This window comes from Octopus sinensis, linkage group LG14 (assembly GCF_006345805.1).
Source record: "Octopus sinensis linkage group LG14, ASM634580v1, whole genome shotgun sequence".
In the NCBI taxonomy this organism is placed as follows: domain Eukaryota; kingdom Metazoa; phylum Mollusca; class Cephalopoda; order Octopoda; family Octopodidae; genus Octopus; species Octopus sinensis.
Genome location: NC_043010.1, coordinates 12,335,732 through 12,345,731, shown reverse-complemented (window position 1 = coordinate 12,345,731; position 10,000 = coordinate 12,335,732). Strand labels below are relative to the sequence as shown.

Genomic DNA, 10,000 nt, shown 5'->3' with positions numbered 1-10,000 from the left:
ACCATCTATTTTTTTTACCAGCACATCATCAACCACAATCTAATGTCCAAGAACGCATTTTTACATTGTCCTTGTTCTCTGGAAATTGCCATATTTATCACCGTTCTTAAAGATTCTCTTCCCTCTCCAGATCTCATAACCGAGATGGAATCAGATGTTGTTTTGCTTGGTCGTAAATGACCACCGTAAGTTCACTCACCATAAATTTAGTCATCCTTTTATTTTCAGCGTCTTTCAGTCGTTGGGCTGTGGCCATGCTGGAGTGCTGTCTTGAAGGACTTTAGTCAAGTGAATTGACCTCAGTACTTAATTTTTTTAAGCCTGATATTTATTCTGTTGGTATGTCTTGCTGAATCACTAAACTACACTGATTGTCAAGTGATGGCGAGAGACAAACACAGGCAGAAAAATACTCACAGACACACATGCACACACACACGTGCACACACATACATGCACACACACACATATGCACACACACATACACACACACATATGTATATGCATACGCACTCACAAAAGTCTGATGATGGCTTAGCTGGTCGAAACTTTAAAGTCACTGTCAATGTTATTCCTGTTTGAGAATAATAAATTTATATATATATATATATGTATGTATATATATGTGTGTATATGTGTGTATGTATGTATGTGTGTGTGTAAAAAGCACCCACTACACTCGCGGAGTGGTTGGCGTTAGGAAGGGCATCCAGCTGTAGAAACACTCCCAGATCAGACTGGAGCCTGGAGCAGCCTTCTGGCTCCCCAGACCCCGGTCGAACCGTCCAACCCGTGCTAGCGCGGAAAACGGACGTTAAACGATGATGATGATGATGATATACTTCAGTTTTCTCTTATTTTAAATGTACACTATTTTATATATATAAAATATAAAACCTATATATTTGGCTGATGAGCACTCAGCATCTTAAATCTGCTGTAATATTTAGAACTTTTAATAAAATGATGTAGTGTGAAACAATTGTACCAAATTACCGGAGTAATTCTTGTTGCTTATTTTGATTATAATCACCCCACAAATTTTTATGGATAACAGCATACAAAATTCTGGTGCATCTAAATTAAGTACCATATTCATTTGAATCTAAATTGTTGCTGAATATATAAAATAGTGTACATTTAAAACACAAGAGAAAACTGAAGTATATATATATAAAAAATCGGTTGAGGACTCTGCCCCGCAGAAGAATTCAATATGGAAGCCTACTACATCGATTATTTTATGAAAAACATACCTATACCATGAAGGGAACTATACTCTAAGAAACTTTTGGAGAAAATTACAACCATTTTCATAGCATATTTTCGATCGCCGGATAACTGAAGAAATGGCGGCGTGGGTTTCTGCCCCGACATCCGCAACTTGGAGTTTTATCATGGCTACCAAATAATTGTCACATATTACATTTACAGATAAATTCCTCTATTTACATAATATCGAAGTCTCTTTCATTCTTTTGTTGTCTTACCATTTCTTTCAATATATACATATATATGTATATATACATATATATATATATATATATATATATATATATATATATATATATATATATATATATATATATATATTATTTATTTAAAGGACACAATACATGTCTTTAAGTGCTACTAATAGTTTCATGTATGTTGAGAAATATCTCAAACATATTCTTCAGGCACAACCCATATTTATAAATAATATTTATCTTTCACCAGATAGAGTACTTTTTTGTTGAATTTTCTATCATGGAACAGTACATTATATATATATACAACTATCTTCTTTTGTTTTTCGTTTACCAAATTCACTCACAAGGCTTTGAGTGGCCTGAGGTTATACTAAGAGATACTGGCCCAAGATGCCATGCTGTGGGACTGAACTCAGAACCATTTGACTAGGAATCAAACTTCTTACCACACAACTATGCCTGTGCCTGTTTCCCTTTCATTACTGTATTTATTTTGAGATCTCTGTTTTTCTCTCAATTATTTTAAATATAACAAAGAATTTAGTAAAATAACTTAGTTATCGTTAAGTTAGTGTTAGGAACATTAATTGTAACTAAGGTTTGGTGACAGATTTTAATTCAAAACTTATGAAAACAAGACATTTGTACTACAGAGCCAGAGGCGGTTTCAGCCGGGTTAGTAACGAAAGGGTTAGCATGAAATTAATTGATGTGATTGGTCTGCTACAATCCTACAATCATAACTAAGAATTCATCTACAATCCTATGGTGGCAATGATATTTCAGAATGAATTTTAGTGCCTATGCTTTGTATGTGAATAAATATATATGTAAAGAATAAAGTAAAATATAAAAAAAAAGCAAACAGAAAACCACCAACAAATATATCTTTTGTCTTTCATTTGTTCCAGTCATTGGACAGCAGCCTTGCTGGAGCACCACATTGAAGTGTTTACTCAATCAAATCCATCCCATTACTTTTTTCTAAATTTGGTACTTATTTGGCCAGTCTCTTTTGCTGAACTGTTAAGTTATGGGGTACATAAATAAAACCACACGAGTTGTCAAGTGGTGGTGGAAGACAAACACAAAGACACACACACACATATATATATATATACACACATAAATACACACACATATACACACATACATGTGTGTGTGTATATATATACACAAACATACATACATACATGCATACATACATACACACATACATACATACAAACATATACACACACACATACATATATATGTACTTATATATAGAAGCAATTATGGGGATGAGCAAATTAGGTACATCAAATATATTAAACATATTAAGTACATCAAATACGTTATGTATTTGATGTACTTAATGCATTTAATATATTTGATGCACCTAATTTGCTCATCCCTTTAATTGCCTCTATACATGCTCAGCCTGATCCCTCTTATAACTTTTCTTTACCTTGTGGAATGATGAGTCTTTTGAGCACTACTAAGTTTTCTTCTATACTGAGAATACCTCAATCACATCTGTAAACTATGTACTAACGTATATATATACACACACATGTATATGTACTTGTATATATATATATATATAGATATACTTTATTTAAAGCAGCAGAAAATTCTACAAAACCTGTTACTCTGAGTTTCGCGAAACTCAGAGTAACAGGTTTTGTAGAATTTTCTGCTGCTTTAAATAAACCACATTACTCTACCACTGGTATTTGAGTACTCTTTTTTTCCGCCTTGTTTCACATTTATGTGTCTACTCCGGTATATATATATATATATATATATATATATATATATAAAAGTATTTCTTATGCAAAGCCAGAAATCTGGGATCTGGAGTTATCCAGTAATTTTTGCTAGTTTATTTTGTCCTTTTGTCTTCTCTCCTGGTTCTGTATGAACATTTAATGTGGTTTTAGAGTCAGGTTTTGGTTGCTATTTCCAGCGTGGTGGTATCTCTTAGATACCCTAAATTATAATTATATATATATATAGGGAGAGTTTACGGATAAAAACAAAAGACGAAGATGGGTGGTGTACAAAACAAATAGATGTATTAGTATATAGCTCAGGAATAGTAAAAGTCTTTTACGTTTCGAGCCTACGCTCTTCTACAGAAATGGACACAGAAAACAAGGAGAGAAAAAAAATGTGTGTTGTGGCTAACGATATATATAAAACAGGCTTCCACAGAGTTTCTGCCTGGCAATTGCATTCACAAGGCATTAGTCAGTTCGGTTGTAGAAAATACTATTCCAAAGTGTCATACAGTGGAACTGAACCTGAAGCCTCGTAATTACAAGGCAAGTTTCTTTACCACACAGCCATGTCAGTACCAGCAACCGCAATTGCATGAGAAAGGGGCAAAAGATAATGTTGTTTATTTATTTGCATTTCTTTCTCCTTTTTCTGTTGTCTCTTTGGTATTGGTTGCATGTAATCTTCACAGGACCATTTCTTGGCTTCTATTCTTCAATGAGAACATAATTCAAATGTGCAAAAGGTTTCAATCAGGCCACAGCAGAACAATGGCTAACCTGCCTTGGAGATATGAGTCCTCAATATACCCAGAATGTTAGATGTTCCCACAAGACACCAAATTACTTATTAATTACCTGGATAAAGAACATGAATATCTTGGAATTAATTTCCAAGATATTGTTTTTTTATTTTTTTGCTTTTTTTACTTGTTTCAGTCATTTGACTGCGGCCATGCTGGAGCGCCGCCTTTAGTCGAGCAACTCGACCCCGGGACTTATTCTTTGTAAGCCCAGTACTTATTCTATCGGTCTCTTTTTGCCGAACCGCTAAGTGATGGCGACGTAAACACACCAGCATCGGTTGTCAAGCAATGCTAGGGAGACAAACACAGACACACAAATACACACACACACAAATACACACATACACATAAATATATATACATATATACGACAGGCTTTTTTCAGTTTCCATCTACCAAATCCACTCACAAGGCATTGGTCGGCCTGGGGATATAGCAGAAGACACTTGCCCAAGATGCCACGCAATGGGACTGAATCCGGAACCATGTGGTTGGTAAGCAAAAGCTACTTACCACACAGCCACTCCTGCGCAAAAGTAACATAACATAAGTTATGTTACTTATTTCCTAAAAAAAATTATTTTACTTCGTTTTTGTATCTGGTTTGCAAGATTCTTTATGTGAATTCAGGTGCTGAAGCAAATTTTGTTGTGTCTGGGGAGAACCATATTGTCTTAATGCCTCGTTATCTAACACACTCACTGGTTCAATTTCTGCTCATTTATTATTCATATTTTTTCTTCCAAACTTTTTGTTGCTTTTATCCATTGAAAGCAATGAAAATTTTGGAAGAAAAATTATAAATAATAGATGAGTGGAAATCGAACCGGTGAGTGTGTTAGATAATAAGGCATTAAGACAATATCACTCTCCCCAGACACAACAAAAAATAATTTTATATTTTTATTACAGAATATTGGAAATAAATGGCATTGTTTGTAAGCCAGCGACACTCATTTACAACAAGCACATGCTGTCAAGATTAGGAAACACAAACATGCACATACACACACATACACACACACACAACTATTTTTTTTTTTTTTCAATTTCTCTCAACCAAATCCACACACCAGACTTTTGTTAACTCGGGTCTATAGCAGAAGAGACTCACCCAGGGTGCCATGTCGTGGGACTGAGTCCAAAATCATGTGGTTGGGAAGCAAGCTTCTCAATTACAACCTATACTAGAAATCGCTATTATCTCCACTACCCACACACACCATAACTGAACCCCCGTGGCCACCACTATATACAAGGTGGTGGTGGTGGTGGTGGTAGCAAAGACAGGGTTAATGGTTTTGAGATGATTGCGACAGTTTTAATAACAGGCAGACATTGCCAGTGGGTAAAAAAATATATTGATAGCAATAGTTAGAGGTGAGTGCAACAGAGGGGCTGCAGAAATTGTGGAAGTAATAATGGTAGCTAGGGTGAAGTTAGCACTTGTAGTGGTGGTGGTGGTCATGGTAGTCATGGTCATGATCTAGTGATCTTGGTGATGAGGGAAATAGGGTTTGTGATACATGCGATGGTAATGATAGTGATAGTGCTTATGATGGTAGTGGTGTTGGTGCTTGTGATGGTAGCAGGTTGTGATGGTGGTGATGGTGGTGATTGTGGTGGTGATGGTGGTGGTGGTGGTGGTGCTTGTGATGGTGGTGGTGGTGGTGCTTGTGATGGTGATGGTGGTGGCGGTGGTGGTGGTGGATGTGCTTCTGATGGTAGTGGTGGTGATGATGGTGATAGTGGTAGTTGTGATGGTGGCAATGGTGGTGGCCAATGTGATGGTGGTAGTGGTGATGGTGGTGATTGTGGTGGTGGTGGTGGTGGTGGTGGTGATGGATGTGCTTCTGATGGTAGTGGTGGTGATGATGGTGATAGTGGTAGTTGTGATGGTGGCAATGGTGGTGGTGGTAGTGGTGATGGTAGCAGGTTGTGATGGTGGTGATTGTGGTGGTGATGATTGTGGTGGTGGTGGTGGTGGTGGTTATGTTGGTGTACGTGGTGGCGGTGGTGGTGATGGTGGTTATGATGGTGTTGATGCCAGTTGTCTAAATTACTCCTGATTCTAATACGTACGATGTAGTTATATTATTTATTATGTAGGATGATTATAGCATAGCGACATAGTGGAGATGGTGTAATATTGGTGATACTGATGCTGATGTTGATGTTGATGTCGGTGTAATTGGTGGCAATGCTGTTGCTGCTGCTGCCTCTGCTAATAATGATGATGATGATGATAATGATGATAATGATGATGATGACAGTATTAAAGTGAACATTGATATAATTTGAAGGTGTTGGTGGGAGCAGACATGGCGGAAGGATAGCTGTCTTGATTATAATTCAGTATATTGTGGTGGTGGTGGTGATGGTGGTGGTGGTGGTGATGGTGGTGGTGGTGGTGGTGGTGGTGTTAGGGTGGTTGTAAGAGTAGGTAATGGCATAGGGGTTGAGGGTAGCAGGTTATGCCTAATGTTTGTAATAATGGTGCTGGAGAGAATTAGAATAAGATTCAAGAAGGGTGTGGTGGTGGGGGTGATGGTGGTGGGGGTGAGAGAAGGCAGCAAAATAATAATAATAATAATAATAATAATAATAATAATAATAATAATAATAATAATAATAAAATATTTATGAAATTGTTCACATGATGAAAAAAATTTTTATGATAAATAATTTTAATAGCACCTATAATAATGAAAATTATAATAGTATATACAACAGCAGCAACAGCAATAATAATAATACATTATTATTATTATTATTATTATTTTATTATTATTATACAATATATATAATAATGATCATGATGATTTCTTTTATTTGCCACAAGGGGCACTGGATGAAGGGAATATTACAAAGACAAGTTATAATTCATATGTGCATATGGTGGTGGTGGAATAGTTATATAAAATTGAATAATAATAATAATAATAATAATAATAATATAATAATAATAATAATAATAATAATGATGATAGATATAATGATGATGATGATCATCATCATCATCAACATCATCATTTTCATCATCACCATAATAATAATAATAACAGCAACAACAATGATAATAATAATAAATAATTGTTGTTGTTGTTATTGTTGTTGTTGTTATTCTTTTTACTGTTATTATTGTTATTAAAATAATAGCAAGGATAATGTGTGAATATAATAATAGTGGGAATAGGAATAATTTTGGAAATAATATCTATTACAATTGTGATTATCACATTGATAATGATGATAAAATAATGAAATAAAAAATATATATACTTTTGCAGAAAAAAAAGAAAAGATTCCAACAACTGCATGTTTTCATTAATTTTCTGTATTTTATAAGTGACAATATCAGATGCCTCTTCTCCCATTGGAAATTGTCTAGATTGAATGATAAGTGCCTGGAAAATTTACTTTGATATAACTTGTCAGGGTCTAATTTTCTCATTTTACAGTCTTTATTCATTAAATCAAAATTTCTTTATTCGAAGTAAATTTATAAATTATTGGAAGATATAAATTTTTATCAGGAAATACATCTGAACCTCCTCTAACGTCACCACCATCACCATCTCTGCAGCTACCACCACCTGAGAGCTAAGACAACTTTTAGGAAAGAAAGTGAGTTTAAGGAAGAATTTCTTGAAAAATACCATTCATCTTTAGTGAAATAATGAAGTTTGGCACAGATGTTATTGAATTCTTTCCACGTATAATAAGTATGTATGCGTATGTACCTATTGAACAGCTTTTGTCTGTAACGCTTATGCGTGTATGTATTTATGGAAGTATATGTATTGAATTGCTTTACTAAAAGAACTGAAAAGATTTTTCTGATTCCTTGCTGACCAAACTCATGCTGGAGTCAATATTCTCACTCTGTTCACACATGCACACATAGAAAACATACACACAGACACACCGGCGCATGTACATGACGACTGAGCTAGTATAGAGACATGCACAGATGACAGGCAGGCAGGCAGGCAGGCATATACACACTAGCTCACAGGTGCTTCCACGCACACTCATACACACAAACACAAAAGCACATTCGTGTACGCACGCTACACATTTACACACCGGCACATGTGCGCTTACAGACACACAGACACATAGACAAATGCTAGTACTTATATAGACCACAGATATTTATCAACGGTTGCACTTACTCACACTTCAGATATATCTATCAATATAACATGATGCTGTAGCAGTAGTTAGAGCAGACTTCACTGGGAGACATGGATTACAGATACAGCTATTCAAGGAAGCTGTTTTTTTCTTTTAATAGTTTGGCACTTTACTACAAAGATCACTGAAGGTATAGAAAGACAGTTTCAAGATGTGTACTGAAATTCTTTTAAAGTAAAAACAGTAAAAAAATTACCAAGGTATGTATTCAAAAATTAAATACTATTTTCTCATGTAAACTATTTAAAAGAAACTAGAATTGTGTAAAAGAAAATAAATAATTACAATTACAAAAACAAACAACAAACAAATTGAAACAACAAAAAACAACTATAAAAAAAAAGTGCCTTAAGTTATTTTACACAATTTTCTTCTGAAATGAAAGGGTTAATAACAAATTACTGTCATATATTCTCAGGAAATTTTGCCTGTACTTTTTTATCCTGCTTTAAGGCATGTATAGCTATAAGGGTATATTTTGCTTCCTAAAACAGTTTCAGCAGCTCTCACGCATCTTAATACTGCTGTGCCTGGCTCGCTCCAATTTTAAGCCTGTCGCAAGTCCAACTACCTATCTATCTATTCTACCTTGTTTTGTGGTTGCTGTTTTTTGGGGGGGTTTTTTTTCTTCTCATTCCATGTAAGTGCTATGGCCCAGAGCTGTTAAAAGTGTTTATTGAGCGAAAAACATGGATGTAGCATACTTGTGAAGTACTTTTTACATTTATATATATATATATATATTTATATTTATATATGTTTTTATTGATTGATATCGTGGGAACCCTTCTCCTACCTTCAGCAATATAACTAACACTTGTCAGGATTGAACTTCGACAGTGGTGTTGCTATTGAATACTGTTGTTGTTGTTGTTGCTGGGTTGTTTTTTTTTAATATTTTCTTCTCTTTTTTTCTCCAAATTTCAACATGCTAAGAAAGATATATTTGTAGAGAAGTGCGAGAAAAAAATCAATCAAGTATATTTGCTCTGGAAGCTATCAGTAAAAATATAAAGAAAATAGAAATGCAAAACTTGGCATTCGGTATTTTTCTATAGAATTTGGACAAACTGGACATATATATATTTCTGTTTCAATTAAGTTTGATGAGTTTTTTTGTATATTTTTTTTACAAATTTTTCAACTTTGTATACTTTGTTAATGTTTAGCCTAAATAAATACTTTTCTTCTGCGTTTATGTATGAATGAATGAATGAATGAAAGAATGAATGAATATACGTACTTATGTTTGTATGTATGTATATGTGTGTATTTATGTATGTATGTATGTATGTATGTATGTATGTATGTGTGTATATGTGTGTATCTATGCATGTATGCATATATGTATATGTGCTTATATGTATATGTGTGTTTATAAATATATGGGTAAATATAAATAGATATCTATATGCATTCTCATATACATATATATATATATATATATATATACTATGCATTATGTAAATAATATAATATATATACATTAATGTATGTACGTATATGTATATATATGTGTAATTGAAAATGAAGAGGAGTGTAAAGAAAAGATGTATGTGTATATATATATATATATATATATATATATTATATATATATATATATAAACACATACACATATGTATACGAAATATATATATATATATCTCCTCTCCCTCTCTCTCTCTCCTCTCTCTCTTTCTCTCTCTCTCTCTCTCTATATATATATATACATGTCCACACATATGTAACATATATATTTAATTTCATCTGCATTTAG

At 34.0% G+C, this 10,000-nt stretch overlaps 1 protein-coding gene across 5 annotated transcripts in view; it reads left to right on the top strand.

Moving 5' to 3' along the window:
- The window catches only part of LOC115218987 (protocadherin gamma-A4-like), a 322,165-nt gene that overhangs the window by 268,505 nt on the left and 43,660 nt on the right, over window positions 1-10,000 (top strand). For 3 of the 5 annotated variants that reach the window (XR_005001801.1, XR_005001800.1, XM_036508641.1), the window contains one exon: window positions 8,342-8,441. The exons of the other annotated variants lie outside the window; for them this stretch is intronic. The gene's annotated coding sequence lies outside the window, so the exon portion shown is untranslated. Of the gene's footprint in view, window positions 1-8,341; window positions 8,442-10,000 lie in introns of those variants that run through there. 5 annotated transcript variants of the gene reach the window in all.